Raw genomic sequence first — 15,930 nt, forward strand, 5'->3', positions numbered from 1 at the left:
CGGCACACTAGTGTGCCGCGGAACAGTGGTTGAAAAACACTGCTCTAAACTCTTAAAACCGTCGATTGGAAGCAGACTTTTCTTCACAAGTAACTATTAAAAACGACCAGAAGAAGAAATCTATTGACCAGAGGTCAGGGTCTCCAAAACTTTTAAAGCTGCTCGCGTTGTTCTCCGAGTGTTGTTCTACCCGCAGGGCGATATATTAAGATTTTTCATTGGTGCGCGTCACTGAGTCCACTGGCTGCAGAAGACCTCTCAGCTGGTTCAGTTGTTTCAAATTATATCAAAGCTGTTTTGTTCTCACTGGATGTAACCGTAATATCCAGCCAGAAAGACATTTAACAGAATATTTGTTTAGTTTTCTTTGATTTGTCTCATTAATTTTCTCTTTTTAGTCTGTAAACAATGTGAACACACAGAAAATACATCAGTCAGTAACACATACCAGAAAGTATAGAGGATTTATTGTCTACAATTTATCATTGCCTAACTGACCGCAGACATTATGACGGAGTATTAGGGCCATACTAAGAAAAATGTAAAAAATAAATAAATAAAAATCAGAGAATAAAGAAAAATACTAAAAGAATAAAGTCACAAGTCAGAATATTACAAGTATTGGAATAAAATCAATATGAGAATATAAATCTTAATATTTTGAGCAAACAGTAATAATGTTTTGAGGATAAAGTCATATTAAGTGAATTTTCATATTCTCACAAGAATAAAGTTGAAATACGACTATTCTCAATTATTTTATTTTCTTAGTGTGTCCCTGTTACTCTGACAAATTGGGGTGCACTCGTACATTAAAACAGTGTTTTTTCTTTATCAAAAATTTATTTTGTAATAAAAGATGCAAGATAAATGAAATGATTTATCAAAGTCTAGTTTTTTTACATCACAAAAACCTGACATTTTATTGATGGGTGTAAACCATCCAGGACCAAAGTCAGAAACTCCCATTTCCAATATAAACTGTACACAACTCATATAGGAAACTTTCCAACAGGTGCAAACACTTTGTAAGCTGACCCTATTATCTTTGCATAAACCAGACGAGAGCTTCATCCTTTTATAAGAGTCTTAGATTCAGACAGAGAAAAAAAAAAAAAAAAAAACTGGCAGAATTTCACAAATCACTTACACAGAAGTCTACCTTCCTCCCATCTGTCCAGCCTGCCGGAGCTTTGAAAGTGTCTCTTATGTTAATTGCATCCACAGCTTTGTTGTTGCAGCAGATGTTGCGTCAAGGTGATGAGCGGAGTTATACAACTGTACAGATCATTGGGTTTGGAGAATGACAAGGCAATGGACTAAACTGCTACCTTGCTGCTCAAGTGAGGCAGCGTCAGCTGTGCAGCATTATCTAACTGCCTACTTTTAGCCACAACTGACACAAAATCAAGCCGGGAGGAAAGTAGAGGAGCAAACTCCAGACAGATGTTGAAAGCCAGACAGGCGTAGGTGAGCACTGTTTATTTTCAAAAGCAATGAAAAGGCAGAAGAACAAAGAGAATCAATATTTGACTAAACTGACAAAAGGTACCAAAGGTAAAATACACTTGAAACTACTGACTGGAACTAAAGGCACAGAAATTTTCTCTCCAGGAGAAACCAATTTCTTTTGCGTGGTTATCCATTCTCCTTATTAAACCGAACCGCAATCAGACTTCTGTGTAAACGTCTTAAGACCCCAAAGAGACAAGCATGCACAGACGTCCTTCATAAGTTTATAGTTATATGTCCTGATTTTTCAAATTGGGTTTTTCCAGTGCAGAATTACGACATAAACGTAAGATAAAATGCAACATGACAGCATTTGAAAACAATCAGATATGTATTCAAATTAGTTCCTCATACTGAAGTGACTCAAATCAGATTTTTTGGGTGTGAAAAGATCGGAGTTGTGACATTCAGACTGCTGTGAAAAAGTCAGGTATGGGTCACATTTGGGCATAACAAATGGATTTGGGTTGCATTTCCCTGTGGAACAATATGTTTTGACAGTATGTTTTCTTAAAGCTGCAGTATCTGACTTTTATAAAATATACGTTTTTTACATATTTGTTGAAGCTGTCACAAAGTTGTAACAGATAATCTGTGAAAAGATTAAGCTCTTCTCTCTCAGTGTTAACTAGAAATGCCAGTTGGAGCCAGGAGGCGGGTCTTAGCGCTGTCAATCACCCTCTATGTGGCGCTGCTCTTTGCTCTCTGCTACAATGCAGCTAGCATAGCATGTTGTCAATCTTTAGAATAGTTAGCATAGCCACTGATGACCTTGAATAAACTGTTCTCCTGTCCAGTGAGTTGTTTCTTTGCCATTAGCACATTGAACAGTGAATGCATGAGGATGATTGACAACACTAAGACCCGCCTCCTCACTCTAATTGGTTGTTTTGTTTTTGTAGGGAGCATTCAGACGGAAATAGCAGCTCAGGGAGGAGGTGGACATTAGTCTGTACTGTGATGACATGGTGACAGTTTTAACAAACATGTAAACATATTTTTTTGTAAAAGTTAAATACTGCAGCTTTAATGCACCTCATTACAGGACACAACGTAAAGCAAGAAGGTGAACCGGCCACAAATATTGCTGAATATCAAGATTTTAATTGTCACAATTTCATTTGAGATAACATTTAAAAGCTTTTTCAATCTTAATATACAGTAATTATTCTTAGTGATGCACTTCATGGCCTCCACCAGCAGGAAGTACATTGCAGTGCTAGTATTTGCTGATGTTAAACACAAGGTCAAAGTCAGAAAACATTTCGCTCTTCCAAACTCCCCACTGCAGTAAGGGATATCTGCCAGTTCCAAAAGTTTTACTCCTGAACTTTTCTTGCCCTATTCTTCAAAAAATAAAGGAAAATAGATTTTTATTCCAGGACTTCTCTGTGTTTTCTGCAGAGAAAACACATTTCCTCTCCTAAATAAATGTTGACAACTTTGTTGCGGATCTCAATAACACAGAGGATGAGCATGCTACTTGTAATAATAGAAACACGTAGAAAGTGACAAGGAGGTGATGAAGTAAAACGCAGCTAAAATGTCAAACTGTGGTATCAAAACAAAAAGTCTCTTTTTTTGGTTTGTGTTGCTGCTGCTGAACCAACAGATCATTAGCATTAGCTGGAAACACTAAAACACATTTAGCAGAGACCAACTTTTCCAAAAACAGTTTTTTCACCGCAGGCGTTCTGATATGTAGCAGTTGGGAAGCGCAGGTATTTAATGATGGCCTTATTTTACTTGTGCCTATTGCGCACGCTGCTTCATTGTGGCGGCTTACGGTGAAACCTAATTGAAATGAGCCATCATTAATTCCACCTGTGCTCTTCCCACTGTGACGAGTCAAAATGTCTGCTGCTACAAAGGTCTTTGAGTGCTCAAGGAGAAAAGATGGTTTTGCCTCCTTAATTAAATCATCCGGCTCCCATCTGCACCATAAGTTATGTTATAGATAAAATGATGCGTCTGTATCTGTTTTAGATAAAAAGGTCATATTCTGAGCATATTTGTTTTATTTTAGGAATGTAGAAATCCAGTTTTTATTAGGGAAGCTAGTAAGCTGTGACAGTATACTGCCGTCTTATTACATTTATCCAGATTTTACATTTTATTTCGTTCACTCACATGTTGATATAAAACACACGTTTATTCACTGATCAGAGTTCAGTGAATAAAAACATTTGTTTACATCACATAAAACGTTTATATATGGTTAATTATTCACTGAACTCTGATCCAGAACCGCACAGCATTTGTGCAATAAGCACAAAGTGGTAATTAAATATCAGTTTTAAACAGTAGAACTGCTATGAATATTTAAGTTTCGCCACTATGCAGAAGGGATGCAACTCTTTACATAAATGCACATTTGCAGTTTGTGCAACATTTACAGTGGTTTTTTTAAGATGACATTAAATGCAACAGTTTTTCTACCAAACCAAAAATAATGGTCTTACTTTCTCCAACATGTTTGCTCCTTAGTTTTTCATGCTGCTAATTTAAATGTTAAAAACGGGGTTAAACTGGTGTCAGAAGACTTTATTTTAATAAAACAGTGAGAAAGCAGACACTGCTGTGTGTTAGTGCTAAATCCTGCTGCACAGCATGATTCACAACACATTGTCTCACCACGGCTTTCTTTTTTCGGCGCCTGTCAATTTGCATTTTCTCCCAAATATTTCACTCTCCTCCTGGCACATGACGTGACCTTGAAACTGTCACCCTGCAGTTTAAACATATGTAATAACTCAAATTTCTGCATGCGAGGGCGATATTCGATGGGCTGATAAGACTCACTTAATTTCATTTCCCTTCTTTTTTAATCTCAGAACATTTCGTCAATGACATTATCACAATGTTTCACCTCAGAGCGGAGGAGTGGTGGGAAGGCGTTCCATAAAAGACAAAAATGAAATTTTATAAGATGGATGATTTTGGCCTGCAAACCTCTTTAAAGTCACATACCTTAACATAAAAAGAAGGGAAAAAATGACAGTTGTACCCGATTGGTGGCAGATGACTTATTGCTGCAGGCAGCCTATAGACAAAGTGTCCTGCTGTATAATATGTGTGTAAATGATAATGTTAAAGGTTATTGTCATGCTTCGCCGGTGACTCAAAATACATCGCCTCTGTGGAAGCTGGCTGATCATTAACTCAAGGTGTCAGGAGACACACATTTGCTCAGTGGCATTCTCCAAAGCCAAAAAGGTGTGTGGTAATGGATTTCCTCCAGAGAGAGAAACAAAGAAAGATACTGCAGCTGTCTAAGGTGTATCGGTTTTGAATATCTCATGTTTTTGGTTTAACCTTGGGAAGGCTGTGCTCTTTATTGTAATGCATTGAACTGTTTCTACCATTTGCAGCTAGTTGGCAGTGTTTTCTTTTAACAAGATCAAATTTGCTTTGAGAGTTATTACTGTGTCTACTGTAATAAAGTAACGTTTCAGTTAAGTAACCAGGGAAGCTAACGAAGCTAAATATGCTAAATGCTATTCAGACAAAAAGCAAAACAATGCTAGCTTGACTTTACAAACAGAATGGTAGAAAAGTCATGTTTTTTTCCACAATAAGAAAAAAATGAGTCAAGCAATGAAATAAACAGAATAGCTTCTAGGCTTCAAGTGAAGCTAACCTGGCTAAATATCTTGCCAGGCTTTAAAACAGAGAGCTGCCAAAACTAAATTTCCACGCTCTAATCACTTCAGATCTTGTCCCACAATTGTTTTATGCATTTGGTTAAGACAGTGGTTGAGGTTTTTTTTTTTTTTTTACCACCAAAGCAATTTGCTGAGCACATTTTACCCAGGAATATATTTGATAGCAAACTGTAAATGTGATGCCCCATCTTCATTACACAACACAAGATCATTTAAACCTTACATTTATTTTACAAAAACCTTTCCAGAACAAATAAACTTAGTTTTTTTATTAATGTACAGTTGAAACTTGATTACACCAAATAAAAAGACATCTCTACATATCCAAAAATGTTCTTGTTGAGTTTTCTGGTATTTAGCAGATGGAAATAATTTTAGTGATTCTAATTAAGCTAAAACAAGAAAAGTTATTTGGATTTAATGTCAGGCAGTGAGAAAAAAAATGTGTGCGTATTTTTAACTCTCCAAATTCTGCTAATAACTTAAATTTAAGTTGAAACCATTAACCAAGTTCAGCTTAGGGTTTGAGCTATTTGCGCGAAGATAAAAACAAACATTTATCACTAAAATAACTACAATTGTCCAAACTGAAAAGAAAAAAATCCATATCAATATTTTAGCATCATTACAAGCCTTTTAGCACACTATTAATTGTTTCCAGTTATAAACTGTACAAACTCCACAAATACGCAACCCTTCTTGTATTTGTATATCTATGCAAATATTGATTTAATGTCCAATGATCAAAGTCCAAAGAAACAAAATGAACATATTTGTCAAAATCAAAACCATTAAGTGAACATGACACCAGGAACAAGAGACCTGTAATTACACAACGTAATGTAACATTGGGCTTGACCTTACAGGGGTGATGAATGGTGCAAGCCATCTATGGCGTGCAAGCAGGGAGTCATCATTGTTTGCAGGCAACTAAAAAGGTACGAGGTTATTAATCATGCAACGTGGGCCCAGCGCCGATTCTAATTAACGGCAAAAACACATGTACTTGTCTGTTCTGAGGGAGAAGGCATGGGACTCGTCTGAGCCAAAGTGTCACAGCCTTTGCAATATTTATGATCTGACCGCAGCAGCTTTTGATCACAATCTGTTACACTCTGTCCGCAAACTCCTGAACAAAGCTCACAAAAGGTTCCTCCAGTCGTCAGATGAGTAATTATTTATCTTGATATGCAGAATCTGCTCACTGTGATTCAATTCAGAGCAAAAATGTTTTATTCAAAGTAGGATTTTTGTAGTACAGCCACTGGTTGATGCAGCCTACAGGCGTCGCCTTCAAACTGAATTTGGAAAAATACAAGCGTTGTAGTCAGTTTTGCATTTTCTAGCCCCAAAACCAGCGTCTATTCTTTTATTTTAGAGCATTTTCAAACTTGTACTCGTCAAGTGGCAATCGCTAGAGGCAATTTGTATGATTTTTCTTGGCCCCACTGGAGCTGAAAAGTGCATTATTGAATTATTTTCTCTTCACTTCACCCCTAAAGGACTACAAGCAGAGTGTGTTATTAAATCTTGTACATGTAATTGCTGTTCAGCTAGATAAAGCTTAGAAAATTGTTCTGGCTTGACTTGTTTTTTATTTTTTATATATATTAGTGAGGCCAAAGCTGGAATCTCTATTCTATCCAGTGAGTTTTTTAATGGAGGAATTGTTTGTTTTTGGTGAAATAATATGCAAGACATCAAGATTCATCAACATTTAAACCAATCTTATGAGTCACGAACATCGCTATGCAACATTTTTAGACTGAAAAAACTTCATTTTTTTCCTCAGTAAGTGAAATTACTTTACTTGGTCCATAATTGCATTGCTTTACTATGGAAGCACGAATGGTGAAATTGCCCTAAAAATTCTTTAGATTGCATTTATAATGAACTTTTCTTAACTTAATTGAGATGAATTCTGCTATTTTACTTTTAAAATTTTGACATGGTTGTAGAAACATGATGTAATCAGAAATGTGTCGGAAAAATACAGAATAAGAATTGTCTTGGGTAACTCAATGTTACCCGAGACAGTCTTTGAGTTATTTAGTTATCAGCCAAAATGGGCAAGAAAATTCTCCAGTGAATCTTACATCAAGCCTATAAAGTTATTTTTCAGGAAACAATGGATAAATAACAGTTTAAACCCAAGTATTTTGCATCCAGAGGACGACTAAAGGTGGAAAATTGACTGGATCCGAGTGTGAACGCTGCGTCGCACAAAACCGGTGAGTCATGACTTAAATAATACTGGTTTATAAAAATCTGCCTTCAGGATGATGCTTAAAAGTAAACATTAGCATAAAAAGGTGCTTAAATGTAAACACCACAGTTAATGCAGTACATGTTTACATGCTGCCATTGAACTAACATTGGAATTTACACACATAAAATCAAACACAACTACCTTCACTTATTGATCTTTGATCTGACTATCAAAGGTCACCATGAAAAAAAAAAAAAAGATGTTTACAACCAGTTACCTTCGTTCAGAGGAACATGTGCCAGTTGCTTCCCAGTTTCATTCCACCGGACATGAGGTGGACTTTCGGCCTTGGTCCACTAACTTACGTCACATCCGATGATGTTTCCGCTTTTAGTTATCATGATAGCTATAAAGGACAAAGTCGTATTTCAGAAGCAAATAAAGCAATACCAAGAACATTGTTATCTTTCAAATATAATGGGCTTCCTCAATTAAGAGGACGGTGGCTTGTAAATATTCGTCGGTACCAGTTAAAGCAAAGTTTGCAGCCTTCATTCAATCCGGATCAGCCTCTTCAGCCTAAAACTACCGAGGGGAGACGGATGGTAAATAAAAAGAGCCGTCCCTGTGTTATTTCCATGGAACTACTTCTGTATTCAGTCTGAAAGAGCCAGTGTATGGGACCGAGTGAGCAGCTGATCCGTAAACACCATGCTCTTCACAAGAAGGTAATAAAACTAAACAACGCGGAGACCTAAAGGAACACGGCCATATTTTTCTAAAAGCAACAGCTTTGAACCTGACCAGTCAGCTGAACTAGAACTGACAATACAAGTGCTGTCCTACTTTTAAGCTGTGGGGCTTGTTGTGCTTCCTCACGCTTCGGGAGCAAAAGGCCCGAACCTTTACTTGGTCTCTGACACTAACGACAACAAATATACTTGAAAAATAAACACAAAATAAGGTAAAATTGTAAGAAAAATGTCCGAGAATATTGCCTACTAGCATAAGCTAAAGTTAATGTTAGCCACAAAGTTTAAAGAAAGTAAAACTCACCTTCGTATCCGTGAATGTATAACGATGCGTACATCTTAAAACCTTTCTCCGGCTGACTTGTTGGGGCTTTGGATCGACGTACTTCATTAATTGTTACCTTCCTTGGGCGACCTATGGCCGGTCGCTTCCGGATACGGCCGGTCACTTCCGGTCGCTTATCCCCGAACACGGAAGCTGACATGCAAAGAGCCCTTTCCAGACTCTGCTTTAGTTTTGGAAATGTAATAAATTGTATTCTGCCTCTAAACGCTCCGCGTAATGGCTGACAACGTTGATTATTTTTCCTCAAATTCTGTATGACCCACAGCGCGCCATGTTGACGGAAGTCCACTTCCTCCAGATAAGGGGTGTGTACTTCCGGACAAATGGCGAAACCGCCTAGAATGATTGACAGGCGATGTTACGTCTAACCTGCCAACATAGTACGTTTAGAAATAAAAATGTAAACGAGTGACATTTCGTGCCAAGGACCCACTAACAACAAAATAAATAAGTAATTCTAAAAAGTAGCAATATAAATATATTTAAATGTTACTTTACATGAGCAGAATGGCAGAAAATACTATTGTCTGCAGGAGAAATAAACAATCTACTGGAGTCTAGCTGAATCATTTAATTAATATTTAATTAAAAAAGAAAAGAAAACTTAATTAAAATAATGCAATAAATATAATATTAAATTAACATTTTTATTATAGCGGCAGCACTAGTTTAAGTTTAATATTTCTGGCTTAGAGACGAGAACAATGGAGGACCAAAAATGTCATTTTTTTAAAATGCAGAAATGTGTTTTTTTTTCTGTTTTTCCTTTTCCTTATACATGCCTTTTTGTCAAGATATACATATATGGAGGATCAAAACTGACATAATTTTTTTAAAATGCAGAAATACGTATTGTTTCTTTTTATTATTATTATTATTATTATTATTATTATTATTATTATTATATCCACAAGGAAAAGAGAAACAACAAAAATATATTTTTAGACAAAAACACATCCATATAAAAAGGAAAAAATCAAAACAGATATTTGACAAAAATGCATATATATGGAAAAGGAAGAAAAAAAATATACAAAAATACAGATATAAGGAAAAAGAAAAAAAATATATTTCTGCTTTTACTTTGAATTAGTTTTGGTCCTCCATTGAGAACAATCACATCTACATACTGCTTTAAAAACCTGGCATTTACCTTCGAGATGATCAGAATATTAAAATCTCCTACTGACCTGATGATAGTAAAGACATCTCAGGAGAATGTGGGAAACATGTCATCACATCTTTTTCTAATTTCAGGTTTTAATATTTGTCTGATCAGGCTCTTGTGTCAAGGGTTCTACATCAGCTTGAGTGATCTTATTCATTACTGCCAGACGCCATCACAACTATTCACCCCCTGATTATGTGCAACGTCTGTATTAAGGGACCTTAAAGCAAATGCAGAAATCAGCAAATATGCAGGCTTCAGACGATGTGTATTTACTGTCTGCCGCAGCAAAAAGTAATTGAAAAATGGCTTTGAGCAAACATTTTTGGGGTGAATGTTAAAGAAATCCAACCTTGTAGAAGCGGCTGGATTAGTTTTTGCTCTGATTTTGTCTTGTTCTTTTTTACATAATAGTTTGATTTTACATTGTTTACCAAGTGAACTTTTGTTCAGTTTATTTACTTTACTGTTTATTTGCTTTTCTCACTGCAGCACCATCTGAATTTTCACCAACATTCTTGGTGTTTTTACCTGAAGTAAAACACATAGAAAGGCATATTTAAAAAAAATGATTATGAAAACGTTTAATATTTTATGTCACATATTTCAGAAAGTGAAACTCATTAAATAGATTCATTGCACAGGGTGAAATATTTTATTTAATGACTGTGACTTATAGATAAGAACCCTAAATTCAGTATCTCAAAAATGTTTAATATAAGATCAAATATAAAAAGTCAGGCTTCTGAAACATTTTTCCATTGCTATGCATTCAATACCTGGTTGGGGCTCCTTTTATATGGATTATGAAGCTATAGTTCAGATATTTTTCTGCCTGGTTCAGGTAAGAAAATTGTATCTGATTTGTTTTATAAATGGATTTTGCTTTATAATCCTCTCAAGGCTGCAGTTATCCCTGTTACTGGTGCACCTTTTCCTGACAGTTTTTCCTTCCACTCAATTTTCTACGAATCTACTTGGATAAAAGGTTCTGTGCAATAATGACTTGTGGATTATGACACTCATGAGTTTAATTTTATGAAATGAGTGACAAAAAATGTAAGTTTTTCTACAATATTCATATTTTTTAGATGTAATTCTTTTTTTTTACATTGTTCATAAATAATTAAATCTGGATTTTAAACCTGTATTCTGGTGTCTTAGCTCAGTTTGTTACAGAGCTTCCAGTTTTATTTTATACTCATTTGAAACCTATTTGTAAAATATTGATCAATCACTTTTTTTAAATTATTTTTTTACATTTATTGTAATTTCAGCATCACTTCAATTGTCTGTTTACTGGCAGGTTAAAGTTATGAAAATACAGCTGAGAAATGATGAGTGGAACTCAATAAAAATCAGAGGGAAATGTGATTAAGAAGCTGGATAAGATATATTAAAAGAAGTGATAAGGATTTCCTTCTATATATAGTTGTGTTACTGAGTGTGTATTTGGTTTTCTGCAACAGTTTTTGTTTTGGGGAGCTTCTATTTCACACAACCAAGTTGTCATTAAAAGGGACACATTTATGCATGCTATGAAAACTGATTAAATATTTAGCATCACATGATAAATGAACCCAAAATCTAATTGCTCTTATCTAATATTCCAAAATAAAACCCTGACGTTTTGCAGCTGCTCAAAGAAAAGGATGAGGGATGTTTTTGATTTGACTTTTCTATTAAAATATAGATTTGGAAATTTAAACCACCCAAGAACCATAAAACTGTTTTAAAGTGTCAAACCTTTTTTAAACATTTTCTTCCATTTTATTGAGAGTCTGTGGAAGAAATTAAACCATGAAAACACTAGTATCCACTATTGAATTTGATTCAATGTAACATTTTTCTTGCTAATCTTGACATTCCAGTTGGCTGACCTTGTAAAGATAAAGATAAAGATAAAAATGGTCTCTTGTATTTTGCTGAAATAAAAGTGGAAAAAAAGTGTTCACAACTCTTTAAAATATCCAGTTTTAAGGATTTTGAAAAGCTTCTGTAAGTTCAGTTGTTCCTTCAGGATTTATCTGAAACATGCATCATTTAGCTAAAACCATCATTTAAATAGAGGTTACAAAGCATCTGTTTATGCAAATGTATCAGTCAGGAGAAGGACAAACAACTGTCAGTGGTATTACTTACGTATCTAACTAATTACATTTACTTGTGTAACTTTTTTGAAAAAATGTTTTAATAATAAGTGAAATACTACTGGCAACTTTATATTGTGGAACACGATAAAACCAACTTTCCAAGCTCAGAAATATTTAGTTTTTCTCAAAAACATTTTTGAGATTAAGCTCAAAATATCAGATTTTTTTTCTCAGTAAATTTTCAATGTTTTAATCACATTCATGTTTTTTTTTTCTAGAAAATTTTCTGACATTAATCTAAACATTTCTAACAAAAAATTCTATGAACTTTTTAACATTTTAAACTCAGAAAATATCAAATTTTGTCCAGAAAATTTCAGTTTAATCTGAAAGTTTCAGAGTTTTTTTCCTAGCAAGTTTTTGACATTTTAAACTCTGAAATTTTCATATTTATTCAAAACAGTTTTTTTCCAGAAAATTTCCAGGACTAATGTTGAATTTAAAAAATAAATGGTGGAAAATGACTAATTTTTTCTTTTCATAATGTCTGCAATATGTCATCGTTTTGCACAGGTCACCCAAAGCCGCTGTAATCCAATCACTTTGTTGATGAAGTTTCTAAACAATCGCAACTCTACATTAAGGAAATTCTGCTGGAGAGAACAGAGGAAGAGCTTACGGAGCAGTTTGTGCTCTGCAACTCGCCTGAAATGAGAATGTAGGAGGTTTGTGAGCTCGCTTTGATCTCGTCGAGTACCTCTGAGTGCGGATCAGCTTTCATCATTAAATCAGTCTCACCTACATTTCACAGAGCCAAGAACAAAACAAAGTGCCAGACATGTATGCAAATACGTTGTTTCATTCCTGATGCAACTGCTTAGTTTCATGAGCTTAAGAGTCAGCTCTTTGAAATAATGTTTGTTTTTTTGCCGTATTCACAATTCTGAAGTTTGTTGGATCGAGGGGAACTTTTCTTGCTCAGCCTAACGGATGTTCTGCCCGTTTCCACGTGTCTGGATTATAGACGTTTATACTGTCAAACATTAAGCTGACGTCCTTGTCCAGAGTGGAGCAAAAAAAGCTTACTGTCTTTCTTCAGAGCAGTTCATTATGACTCACTGCTGCGAGCAAACAATAGTGGTGAACATGATTCATGACAAAATGGGGTGTAGAGATAATCCTGGACAACCTTGATTGAACTAAACTCTCAAACTTTAGTTTTTAAGTGATTCTGTTATTTTAGTTTATTAGGAATCCCCCAGTTTAAACATTAGCATGGGCAGCATTGCAAGCTGGATTCACATGGTGGATATTTCCACCATTTTGTAACAGTTACATTTTGTAACATGATAAAGTAAAACTGTAGTCTTTCAAGGGTAGATTTAATTTAAACTGAAGTTAGTGCTTTAGCGTTAGCTTAAGATACATGTTGTGTTGCGAGATTCCCCCTAGACCAGGTGACCATGTTCCTGCAATTAGCAAGTAAGTAAGTAAAGTTTATTATTTTATTGTGGATATGCTGTTTTGTTTATGTCCAACATTGATTTTGTGCCAAATTTCTGTCTTGGGACTGAGACCAAGTCTGTTTTCGGTTTGGTATCCATCCAGAAGGCATTGGGAGGTGCTGGCAGGAGACCAAGATGTTTCTACTGTAAGAAAGGATAGAAAAATTCTTTATGGTCTTTCAGAAAGGAAAAATGCTTCTGCTTCACAACTCTAGTCTTTACTCTCGACATGTGGAGAATACGGGAGATTTCTGCCACACACAGAAGATAAAACTAGTAATGAGCTGAAATTCCTGCAGCTGCTTCAGCGTTACTCTGGGAAGGTTCCCAGTTTCATCTATTTGGAGGTTTTTGGAGAAATGTGAAGCTTTTAGAAAATCAAACAAGAAGAGATCAACTTTACAAACAGGTAAGCTGATAACAGGTGTACCCTGGATATTGGTGGCTGGAAAGTAATCAAAAGGCGACACGAGATGTAATATATTATTTATATGCACTTATGAAATTGTTTTTGCATTGTTCCCTTTAAAAAGATTTGCATTTCAATGGAATTGTACAGAATATACAATATTGTGCGGTGCGCACAGCAGTAAAACCAGCTGACCAAACGCTTGAGCTCTGCTTGGGTTGCTAGGTAATGGGTGGAACTCGGCTGGGGTTGCTAGGTAACGGTTAACGTCCACTGATTTGTGATGCTACATTCTGGAGGTTTTGGTGTGTGTGTGTTTTTTTTAAGTGCTTTTGCTGTTTATTGAATCAGCACAGTCTCAAATGGCAGTACAAAAACATGCAAAATGAGAATTTTGCATAATAGTTCCCCTGTAAATGTAGAAAAAGTGCTGAAATGATTGTTTTTGTATCACAAAATTCTGATATTTTAACAGCGGTACCTGTGTTTATATATATATTTATCTGCCTACTGTTTGCAATGCGTCTTCATCATTCCTGCAGTTTGATTCATTGGTTTTGACGGGTCCGGTGTACAGTCTGACAGCCGGCTGCTGATGGTGTTGTGTTGCTGACATTCTGCTGCTGTTACATCAACTCTGCATCAACAAGATGTTATTAAAGAACCTCGGTCTAGTTCAGCAATCAAAGTACACACAAAGCACAAACATGTTCTTATTTACCTATTGTTAAAATACACTATTTTAACTGAAGATCATTTTATTGTTTGTAACTGCAATAAGAAAACATATTGAACTGCAGTGTCTTACGGAGCGTTCACTAAACGTTTCCTGAAGCCATGTAAAAATGATAACGGCTCTTTCAAAATTACAGTAGCTTATATGACGATTTGATGAGTGGTCTAGCATGAAATTAGATCCTGCGTGAGCCCTATAACTGCATTATTGAATTTCATCTGTGCATTGATGTCTCTCACAAGGCCCCCGATGCTTGTGCACAGCCAGATGTGAGGAAAATGTAACTGATATGGAACAAGACTGCAGACAGAGATGAACAAATCTAATCTGGGTAATAACCTAATGTATAACAGAGCCTTCTCCGCAGATGTATAGAAAGTATCTCTGGTGAGATGATGCCCTCAGCTTTAGGTTTTGTTTGCATGCCAGGTCCTCCTCCTGCACTTATTTTCATTGTGTTTTAATCTCCCCTCTGCACCATCTGCCACAGCGGCTCAGCGGGTGTGTTTGTCCACACCATTGGTCACTTTTGCTGCGAGAGCTCGGACTGTGGGGAGTGGTGTTAATGGCTGCGGATTGATGCGCGATGAGAGGCCATTTTATGTTAATGAAGTGTAACAGGCCCTTTCATATGTTCCACAGAATGACTTGTGGTAAATGCTAATGGCTAAATTTTGCTTAGGCTAATGTATGAATCCATAACCGGCCTCCCACTCCAGCAACCAGAGACTATTGATCCAGCTGTAACTTATACAAAGCAGCAATTATTTATATTTCCAATGAAAGACTTTAGTTCTCGGGAACTGACCCCACTTTATCAGACCCCAGGATAAAGTGACTGTATTTATGTAAGCTGTTGAACTATTACAATGTAGAAAACAACTGAACTGTTTGGTTGTTTTGCAGGTTGAGGAAGTGGTAATGACTTTAAAAGTGACTTACTATGCTTCTTTGAACAGACTAGGATAGCTCTGTTCAAGGTCTACACAAAACATGTTCATTATTTATTATTTTTTGCAAAAATTACTTTTAGTGAGATTTCAGTCTGCTGAGTTCTGCCTACTTCTAGTTCCTCTTTCAGGGCCTCTTGTCACTTTAAATCCAAATAACTTGCTGCTGTTCCTGCCCCCCAACTTGTATGTGACAATGACTGCAAATAGATATGCAATTATACAACCATACATATTTGAAAAGCAACAGCGGAGCCTCCTGCACAACCAACAAGAATGCAGCAACTGTTTTCAGGATGGTAAGTCAACAACAAAACACTTATTTCTTCCAGCAGCCATTGTACAGCGATACAATCAGCCAACCAAATGCGCTGCCACTCTTCTTGGGTTGCTAGGTAACAGTGTGGGCTTTGCTGGGGTTGCTAGGTAACAGGCAGTGCCTGTTGATTTGTGATGTTACATTATGGAAGCTTTTTGAAACGGCTCCTTCACCAGACACCAGAAAAACAAATTTTTGGCAATGAATCACATACACCTAGAAGACATCTGCTGTCTATTGAAACCAATGTATTAGCACGGCGGCCA

The sequence above is a fragment of the Poecilia latipinna genome, unplaced genomic scaffold (assembly GCF_001443285.1).
Source record: "Poecilia latipinna isolate Pla-1442-1.1 unplaced genomic scaffold, P_latipinna-1.0 Scaffold116, whole genome shotgun sequence".
NCBI classification, from domain to species: Eukaryota; Metazoa; Chordata; class Actinopteri; order Cyprinodontiformes; family Poeciliidae; genus Poecilia; species Poecilia latipinna.